Source organism: Chiloscyllium punctatum, chromosome 13 (genome assembly GCF_047496795.1).
Source record: "Chiloscyllium punctatum isolate Juve2018m chromosome 13, sChiPun1.3, whole genome shotgun sequence".
Classification (NCBI taxonomy): Eukaryota; Metazoa; Chordata; class Chondrichthyes; order Orectolobiformes; family Hemiscylliidae; genus Chiloscyllium; species Chiloscyllium punctatum.
Window position 1 is genome coordinate 8,587,509 of NC_092751.1, and position 11,195 is coordinate 8,598,703.

The window sequence follows — 11,195 nt, forward strand, 5'->3', positions numbered from 1 at the left end:
TTTCCTGAGGGTTCGGCACATGGTTCCACGATCGTTTTAATGGCAGAAATCTGCATTTTCGCTTCAATAACTGGTGTATGAGCATAGGTCCACCATTCTCTATTCTATTTTTCTCTTCTTATGCACAACTGCAATACAGTAAAGGATCAATTAATATTGAAAGATGATATACAGAGGCATGTGAAATACCGAAGTTTTAATGACATTTATGCAATGGTAAGAGATTACCTTGATTCAGGAAATAAGGATATAAAGTCTGTTTGGCTGGAGTTGAGGAACAGTGAGGAATGGACTCACAAGCATGTGTAGTTTACAAGCCCACTCGCAGTAACCACAAAGCAAAATAAATCGTACAAGGGGAAAAAACTGCGTGTGAGTGACAAAAATGGCAATAGTCATGCATGATCTTAACTTCCCATCTAAAACTCTCGGTTCCATTTTTAAAACGTTTGGAGAACCAAAATCAAAAAAAAATCCCACATGTCCCATAAAACATCACGAGGGATATCTTGGTAATTGATTACTCTACTGGTGACTTAATTTTCCTATTTTCTTGGAAACCATCTCTTCAATTGTGAGCATCAGAAAAGGCTTTGTTTTGCCAGCAAGAAATAAATATGTGATTAACCTTTGTTCCTGTCATAGAACATAGAACATAGAAGAATACAGCGCAGTACAGGCCCTTCGGCCCTCGATGTTGCGCCGATCAAAGCCCACCTAACCTACACTAACCCACTATCCTCCATATACCTATCCAATGCCCGCTTAAATACCCATAAAGAGGGAGAGTCCACCACTGCTACTGGCAGGGCATTCCATGAACTTACGACTCGCTGAGTGAAGAACCTACCCCTAACATCAGTCCCATATCTACCCCCCCTTAATTTAAAGCTATGCCCCCTTGTAATAGCTGGCTCCATACGTAGAAAAAGGTTCTTACTGTCAACCCTATCTAACCCCCTAATCATCTTATACACCTCTATCAAGTCACCCCTAAACCTTCTTTTCTCCAATGAAAACAACCCCAAGTGCCTCAGCCTTTCCTCATAGGATCTTCCTACCATACCAGGCAACATCCTGGTAAACTTCCTCTGCACCCGTTCCAGTGCCTCCACATCCTTCCTATAGTATGGCGACCAAAACTGCACACAATATTCCAGATGCGGCCGCACCAGAGTCTTATACAACTGCAGCATGACCTCAGGACTCCGGAACTCAATTCCTCTACCAATGAAAGCCAGTACGCCATATGCCTTCTTCACTGCACTATTTACCTGGGTGGCAACTTTCAGAGATCTGTGTACATGGACACCAAGATCCCTCTGCTCTTTCACATTACCAAGTATCCGACCATTAGCCCAGTACCCCATCTTTTTATTACTCTTACCAAAGTGAATCACCTCACACTTAGCTACATTGAACTCCATTTGCTGCCTTTCTGCCCAGATCTGCAGCTTCTCTATATCCCGCTGTAACCTGCCACATCCTTCCTAACTGTCTACAACTCCTCCGACTTTCGTATCATCCGCAAACATGCTCACCCAACCTTCTAATCCTTCCTCCAAATCATTTATAAAAATGACAAACAGCAATGGTCCCAAAACAGATCCTTGCGGAACACCGCTCGTGACGGCACTCCAAGATGAACCTTTGCCATCAACTACTACCCTCTGTCTTCTTCCAGCCAGCCAATTCCTAATCCAAACCTCCAACTCACCCTCAATGCCATATCTCTGTATTTTCTGCAGTAGCCTACCATGGGGGACCTTATCAAACGCCTTACTAAAATCCATATAAACCACATCTACCGCTTTCCCCTCATCTACCTCCTTAGTCACCTTCTCAATGAATTCAATAAGGTTTGTGAGGCACGACCTGCCCTTCACAAAACCATGCTGACTATCATTGATCACATTATTCTTATTCAGATGTGCATTAATCCTATCCCTTACAATTCTCTCTAAGACTCTGCCTACAACAGAAGTGAGACTCACTGGCCTATAGTTACTAGGATTATCCCTACTTCCCTTCTTGAACAAGGGAACCGCGTTTGCTCGCCTCCAGTCCTCTGGCACTACTCCTGTCGACAAAGAGGACACAAAAATCATGGCCAATGGCTCTGCAATCTCCTCCCTTGCTTCCCAGAGAATCCTAGGATAAATGCCATCTGGCCCAGGGGACTTATCTATTTTCACCCTTGCCAGAATTTCCAACACCTCTTCTCTACATATCTCAAAGCCATCCATTCTACTTATTCGTGCCTCAGTATTCATATCGACAACAATGTCCTGTTCTTGAGTGAATAGAACTCACTCAAGTATTCATTCAGTGCCTCCCCAATCTCTTCAGCCTCCACACGCAACTTCCCATTACTATCCTTGATTGGACCTATCCCTACCCTAGTCATTATTTTATTCTTAACATACCTATAGAAAGCCTTAGGGTTTTCCCTAATCCTACCAACTAAGCACCTTTCATGTCCCCTCCTTGCTGCTCTTAGCTCTCTCTTCAGGTCCTTCCGGGCTACCTTATAACTCTCAATTGCCCCTATTGAACCTTCACGCCTCATCTTTACAAAGGCCGCCCTCTTCCATTTAACAAGGGATTCCAATTTCTTATTAAACCACGGCTCCCTCACACGACCCTTTCCTCCCTGCCTGATAGGTACGTACTTATCAAGGACACTCAATAGTTGCTCCTTGAACAAGTTCCACATATCAATTACGCTCTTGCCTTGGAACCTACTTTTCCAATCCACACATCCTAAGTCATGCCTCACCGCATCATAATTTCCCTGCCCCCAGCTATAACTCTTGCCCTGTAGTATACACTAATCCCTCTCCATCACTAGAGTAAAAATCACCGAATTGTGGTCACTGTCCCAAAGTGCTCACCTACCTCTAGTTCTAATACCTGGCCTGGTTCGTTACCCAGAACCAAATCCAGTATGGCCTCACCTCTTGCTGGCTTATCTACGTATTGTGTCAGGAAACTCTCCTGCACACATTGGACAACCACTGACCCATCTAACGAACTTGAGCTATAGCTTTCCCAATCAATATCAGGAAAGTTAAAGTCCCCCATAACAACCACCCTATTACTGTCACTCTTCTCCAGAATCATCTTCGCAATCCTTTCTTCAACGATTCTAGGACTGTTAGGAGGCCTGTAAAAGACTCCTAACAGGGTGACCTCACCTCTCCTCTTCCTAACCTCAACCCAAACTACCTCAGATGGCAAATCTTCGTCCATCTACCTTTCCACCGCTGTAATACTATCTTTGACAAGCAAAGCCACACCTCCCCTCTTTTACCCCCACCTCTGACCCTACTAAAACATTTAAACCTTGGAACCTGCAACAGCTAATCCTGTCCCTGATCTAGCCATGTCTCCGTAATAGCCACAACATCGAAGTCCCAGGTACCAACCCACGCTGCAAGTTCACCGACATTATTTCATATACTTCTGGCATTAAAGTATACACACTTCAAGCCACTCTTCTGTTTACAGGCACCCTCCTTTAAGATTGATGCCATATTCCTAACCTCCCTACACTCCAGGTCCTGCACCCTAAAGCTACAGTCTGGGTTCCCATGCCCCTGCAGAGTTAGTTTAAACCCCCCCCCCCCAAGAGCACGAGCAAACCTCCCCCCAAAGGATACTGGTGCCCCTCAGGTTCAGGTGCACACCATCCTGAATTTCATGTATAAGAACACTGAGACTCCTCTGCACCGCACTTCTTTTGCGTTTCTATCGGATTTAACACTAGTGTGTCTTTTGATTCTTCCCAACAAAGTATCTGACCTCGCATTCCCTACATGAAACTGCATCTGCCAAGAATACTCCAATTGTTGGAAGGAATTCTGAGGAAGAGAATGTACATGTATTTGGAAAGGCACGGACTGATTCGGGATTGTTAACATGGCTTTGTGCGTGGGAAATCATGTCTCACAAACTTCATTGAGGTTTTTGAAGAAGTAACAAAGAAGATTGATGAGGGCAGAGCAGTAAATGTGATCCATACGATCTTCAGTAAGGCGTTGAATAATGTTCCCCATGGGAGACTGATTGGCAAGGTTAGATCTCATGTAACAGCAGTGGATGTAACATCAACCCTTGTGGTACGTCGCCAGGACCTGGACACCAAGAAGAACATGTTCCATCAACTACAACACTGTTTTCAATTGGCAAGCCATTTACTGATCAAAGCTGGAATTCTCCCACAATTCCATTCCTCCGCATTTTGTTTCATAGCGTATTGTGGGGAAACCTATCGAACAACTTGCTGAAACCCATATACACCACATCAACCAGGTTACTGTCATCTACCTGTTTGGTCACTTTGTCAAAAAAGTCAACAAGATTCGTTAGGCAAGGCCTAACCATCACAAAACCGTGCTGACTGTCCCTGATCAGATTATTCTTTTCGAGATGGTCAGAAATCCTATCTATAATAACCATTTCCAACACGTTACCAACAACTGCAGTGAGACTCACTGGTCTGTAATTACCAGGGTTTTCTCTACGAAACTTTTTGCACAAGAGAACAACATATGCTATGCTCCATTCCACGGGCTCTATTCCTGTAGACAACGTTGATTTGAAGATCAATTCCAAAGGGTCATCAATCTCTTCCCTTGCTTCCCAGAAGGATCCTAGGACAGATCCCATCCGGCCCAGGGGACTTGTCTGTTTTCACAATCTTCAGTATTTCTATACCTAATCCTTGTGTACCTCAATCTCTACTACACGAGACGCAAGTATCTCTGTATCTTCCTCGCCAACATTTTCATTTTCTATACCGAACACTGTTGAAAAACATTTATTTAATGCTTCCCCTATCTCCTCTGATTCCACACAAAGCTTCCCACTATTATCCTTGATTGTCCCAAATTTAACTCTCATCATTCTTAGAGATAATGCTTTAAATATGGAACATTTCTGATGAAGAACTCGAGTTTCCCAAGTCAAATCAAATTACCGGCCTGGTTTGCAAGATAAGCGTTCTGAACTTTGAGTCGAAAGTTTCCCCGCCGGAAAGCATTCATAACGTACGCCAGCAGGACTTGAACCTACATGGGGAAACCGCAATGGAATTCTAAACCATCTTTTTAACCACGCGGCCATGACTACAGACAAGCCTGCCATCTTGAGCAGTGACCAAATCAGCCGTGATCTCATTGAAAGCTGCCCCTGACTTGAGTTAAATGCTTCCATCTCCTTTCATACCTTTGCTGTCATTTGTAAGGTGCGAGACACCAATGTAAAAGAAGAAAAGCACAAAGTTAGGAAAAAATATTTGCAGCCAAACTGAGTCAAAATTATTTATTGAAAGGAAAATCACACTTGGCAATTTGCGAGATCTTTTTGCAAACATGACCAGCAGAGGTAATCAAGGGAGCTATTGATCTGAGTATTCTTGGACATGAAACAAACAAAGTTTAATGACATATTCATTTCTTTTTCTGGCGAACGAAATGGTCTTTCCTGATGGTTACAATGAAAGAGATAGTTCCCAATAAAAGACAGAGATTACGTCGCATGTATATATACTTCAATGTGATACGATTCACTTTCAGCCCCTAATTACCCCAGAGATGGAGGGGGTGAGTTACTTTTATTCACTCTTCAACTCCACAGCATGGAGGTACAGACATGAAACCGCTAGAGATGGAGTTCTTGAATTGGGAACCAGCGACACTGAAGGAACTCGGCAAAGGTGAGGACTGCAGATGCTGGAAACTTGATTTTAGATCAAAGTGATGCTGGAAAAGCACACAGGTCAGGCAGCATCGGAGGAGCAGGAAAGTCGACGTTTCTGTTGCCAGTCTTTCTGCGTTCTGCAAACAATTTTCGTTTTAGGCTCAGATTTCCAGCAACTGCAGCTATTTGTATTATGTTAACATTCATCATGTTTTGGACAAACCCAATGACCTGCTCGCATCGGAAAATCGGCAGAAGTACTGGGACACCGACATGTTAGCTCAACAATACAACCATTCCATGAGCGGGAACATGATTCAGGCCACGGTGCTGAGAGTACCGAATCCTCACAAGTAAATAACAACACGAGGGGATAGATACTATCGTATTCAGTGTAAATAAAACACCCTTTCTGAACATTTTCGTTGCAGATTATTTTCAACTTGTCTTCGTAGATTCACAAAGTGGGAAAAGGCGATTCCTCCTGTGTGCATTGTGGCTAATCAGAGAGCCATCTATTCCACTCGCAGTTTCCAACTTCGGCCCAAAGTCTCGTGTGTTCTAATGTTCCCAGGGCAAATGTCAACGTCTTTATCCTGTGTTCTTACAATGGCACAACAATGGGGCAGATGTATGACACTTCCACAACGACTTGTAATTTTTTTGAGGAACTGATGCTCATTTTCCCCCACAAAGGGAGACACACAGAAAGATACCCCCAAACCGACAGAGGTCTCCGTTGTGGTGAGCTGGAGTTTGAAATGGACAATAGGACAAATGCAACTTTTAAATGCGGAAGCATAGAAGCGACGCCCGGGCAGGACTTTACAGGGGAGCGTCAACGTGGGGCATGCTTGAAGCAAGACATCCCTCTCGAGCCAGGTAGGCCTCGAACCTACAATCTTATGATCCGAAGTCGGATACGTCATCCATTACGCCAGTGGCCCAATAGACACGCTTGCCAACGGCAGAATGTCGATATGTAATGCCATGGACTTTCACGGAATCAGAATTAAAAAGGTGAACAAGCAGCGAAGATAATCACCAACACTGCTTCACTTCGAAATTTCCAATTTGTGAAGCAGTGCCTTTCACTGGCAAAGGAGAAACATTTGTCCACAGCTGCCTGCTTCAGGGTCGCCTCCTTCTCTGCTGGAAGTGTCCATCGTTTTACTCACAGTCACGACGCGATTTCCTGATCCAGTCCAGTGAAAACGTGTCATGGTGTCGTCCAAGCAAGACCCTGCCAAAACTCAGCGAGAGACCTCTGGTCATTTCAAGCTCAGGATGTGGAATTAGACGAGCTGCGTGACACCTTTTATTGGCGCCGCCACTTCACTGCAAATTAGCGGCTCAAAACGAGCCGTTGTTAGCATCAGCTTGATTTGTACCTTCCTGCAGTGCATTTGCTGAACAACATCAGATAGATCCCATCCGGCCCAGGGGACTTATCTATTTTCACACTCTGCAGTATTTCTAATATCTCTTCCTTGTGAAGCTCAATCTCTTCTAGTCTAGACGCAAGTATCTCTGTATCTTCCTCGCCAACATTTTCATTATCTATAGCGAACTCTGTCGAAAAATATTTATTTAGTACTTCCTCTATCTCCACTGACTCCACACACGACTTCCCACTATTATCCTTGATTGTCCCAAATTTAACTCTCGTCATTCTTTTATTGCTCACATACCTATGGAAAGCCTTAGGGTTAACCCTGATCCTATCTGCCAACAACTTCTCATGTCTCCTCCTGGCTCTTCTCAGCTCTCTTTTTAGGTCTTTCCTGATATCGTTGGAACCCTCGAGCGCTCTAACTCAGTTTTCACGTTTTGTCCTAACATAAGACTTCTTGTTCTTCTTGACCAGGGATTCCACTTCCTTAGTAAACCACGGCTCACGCGTTCTATATCTTCCTCCCTGCCTGACAGGTACATACTTATCTAGGACACAGGAGCTTTTCCTTGAATAAGCTCCACATTTTTAATGTGCTCACCCCCGACAGTTTCCTACCAAACTCTGCGCTTCCTAAATCTTACCTCATTGCATCGTGATTTCCCTTCCACCAGCTGAAACTCTTGCTCCGTGGAGTACACCTACCCCTTTCCATCACGAAGGTAAACCTGAGAGAATTGTGATCGCTGTCTCCACAGTGCTCACCTACTTCCAAATCTAAAACCTGGCCAGGCTCGTTACCCTGTACTAAATCGAAAGTGGCTTCTTCCCTTGAAGGCATGTCTACATACTGTGTCAAGAAGCCCTCCCACACACACTGGACCAAAACTGACCCATCTATTGTACTCGTACTTTAGTGATCTCAGTCAATATTTGGATATTGTCTTGAGTGTTCCAGAATTTCTCATTGTCCCACAGCCCAGATGAAGTTTGTATTCCTCACGTACGGGAGCGAGAATTCTTTCAATGTCTCAGATCAGTTCCTGTGCCGAGAACATCAGAGTCAATGTCCCTTCCTCTACTCGGACTGACAATTTACACTTCTTCAATCTCCTATGATCTATTTCCCAAAGAGTTTCTCAAGATTTCCAAAGCTGGAGCCTAAATTATATGGTTTGCTTCCTAAACATTTTTCCAACTGCCAACTGACAATATTTTCACAGTATCTCTTCACAATCCTCTGGCTTGCACCATGTCCGGGATGGGAAGTCCCATTTGGTGGAGAGAGTTCCTTGGCTGGTGAGTTTCACTTTGGAACAAAGATGGTTAAGTGACAATTTCCTGCGGTTGTTTGTAATGGTGGGAGAGGGAGCGGTGGGGAATGAGCACTCTGACGAGCAGGAGGAAGTATTGCCACTGATCAGAGTCAGAGAACAGAGGACAAGGGATTAAAGGAATCTAATGAAAAGCAGCACTTCTGCTCAGGGCGTTCAATAACAACTGCAGAAACCCGATGTGTCGAGCAGTGTATCTGGAAAGAGAAACCGAGATAATGTTTTAAATGTGGAGCATTTCTGATGAAGAACTCGAGTTTCTCAAGTCTAATCAAATTACAGGCCTGGTTTGCAAAACAGTCTTTCTGAACTTTGAATTGTTCCAGCAGGTAAGCATTCATAACGTAGTCAGCAGGATCCGAACCTACGTGGGACAACCCCAATGGATTTTTAATCCATCGCCTTAACCACTCGGCCATGACTACCGACAGCGCTGCGTGCTGAGCACTGACCAAATCAGCCGTGATCTCATTGAAAGCTGCCGCTGACTTGAGTTAAATGTTTCACTCTCCATTCATACCTTTGCTGTCATTTGTAAGGTGCGAGACACCAATGTAAAAGAAGAAAAGCACAAAGTTAGGAAAAGATTTTTGCAGCCAAATGGAGTCAAAATTATTTATTGAAAGGAAAATCACACTTGGCAATTTTCTAGATCTCTTTGCGAACATGACCAGCAGAGGTAATCAAGGGAGCTATTGATCTGAGTATTCTTGGACATGAAACAAACAAAGGTTAGTGACATATTCATTTCTTATTCTGCCGAAGGAGCTGGTATTTCCAGATGCTCACAATGACAGAGATTTTTCCCAATTAAAGACGGCAAATAAGTCCCATCTCACGCTGACACCATCGTGAGCGCTGCTGTTTCACAATGCCACAGAGTCAGGGTCAATTCCCGCCTCAAGCAACTGAATGTGTGCAGTTTGCACATTCTCCCCGTGGCTGTGTGCGCTTGCTCTGGTTTTCTCCCACTGTCCAAAAATGTACCGGTTTGTTGAAATGGCCATGCTAAATTGACGGAGGTAAAGGAGAGGAATGCATTTGGGCTCGGGCGGGTCGGTATGGAGTTGCTGGGCCGAAGGGCCTGTTTCCACATTGTAAGTATTCTAATCTACAGTAATTAATGACCAAGGTACGGCGCACGTTGTTCGATGGGGGCATATTAGACTTTTCGATTGTTTTTCTTCAAAGTTTCTTTACAATTCAAACGGGAGAGGAAGAGGGGAAATGAATGTCTCCCATAATTCTTGCCTTCTTTTATCATTCACAGGCGGTATTTTTTCCTGTACGTTTTTCTTTTACACTGTGGTTACTGTTAGTGTTCTTGTAAGCTACACCGGCTGGTTTCCTCTTTCCTCAATGTTCCTCATCTCTACCCAAACTCACTTTCCATCCTTATCTCCTGAATCAAAGTAATCTCAACCATTGCATAATTGCCACGGAAACTGGGCTTTTCACACGCATGTGTATGTCATTTTCCAATATTAATTGATCGTTTACTGTGTTGCAAATGCGCACGAGAAGAGTAAAACAAAATAGAGGCCGGTGGTCCTGGGTTTGAAACGCACATAATTGCAGCTAAAACGCAGATTACTGCACACAATGCGATCACGGAAGCATGCACCGAACCGCCAGGAAGCACACAATAAGTACAATGCTGAATGTCATGTCAGGAACAGGACTAGAAACACAACAGAAATACGTCTCTTGGGTACTATTTTGGACGTATTTCTCAATGATCTATCGTGTTTTACATATGTTCCATCGGGAGTTACCTCACACAAGGAAGTAACCAGTGCTGCAGATAGTCATATAATCCGAGTTCCAAGTCCCGGAGTCAGAGACACTCAGTTCCCTGTGTGTACCTACAAGGAACAGCTATGCATGGGGTTGACAGGGTAACTGAACTGCATGAATGCAGCTCGATGGTCGTCTGTCTGCTTCTCCTCTATAGTTTTCTGTGCAGTCCCTGCGTCCAATCTTGTCAACTACGTATGTCCGACACAAGATGGGCATTGGTCACTTGTCTCTGAGAGAGGCTGTTGGTTTATGTGTTGTCATAATTCCGAGTGTAAGGATGAATCTGGCTGTCAGTTCCCAGAAACTTACTTTAATAAATGGAAGCGTGCTTTTTAACTTGCCGCGTGGCATGTACTCGTTGCAAAGTTCGTGCACTGAGAATCACGTTGCGGGACTATCCAATTTTGGCAAAGAATTTGTGTGGCATTCACGAGTTGCCACGACCAGCTATCCCTAGTAGCAATACGGACAAATGGCAAGAACTACAAATTCGATTAGAGCAGCACAAGTTTAATGTGACAGGGCAAACAGAAGGCAGCCAGAAGATTTCTGGGTGTAGGGCAATCACCCAAGGTACCTTTTCATATGAAAGTCTGTGCATCAGTGGAATCTGGGACCCAAGTAGTCTATGTTGGTTATTCATATTCCAGACAACTTGCGTTGTTCCCCGTTTACTCTGAAAGTGAATAGACATACTTATTTCACCGTTATTTCGAAAGAAGATCCTACATTGAATCTGTTCGCCGTTTTTAGATGTTGTGGCGAAAAGGTGGGCAATCACGATGTGAAACGTTGCTATACTTTCATTTCCTTCATTACTGTCCTGGTGAGGGAGAAAGGTGATTGGTTCTCTCGATCAGATGGGGGCACCGGCGCATTGATGGCCTAATTTAATCACGGATATACTTGGAAATGTTCACTTTTAATGGTTCGTTGTTGTGTTTTGTTTTATGATACTTGAGCAC

At 44.0% G+C, this 11,195-nt stretch overlaps 1 non-coding gene across 1 annotated transcript; it reads right to left on the bottom strand.

Annotated features, from left to right (window-relative positions):
• Nucleotides 1-8,773: 8,773 nt before the first annotated feature.
• trnaf-aaa (transfer RNA phenylalanine (anticodon AAA)) lies at nucleotides 8,774-8,855 on the bottom strand. The gene has a single exon. It is a non-coding gene; the product is annotated as a tRNA-Phe (tRNA).
• Nucleotides 8,856-11,195: the final 2,340 nt, after the last annotated feature.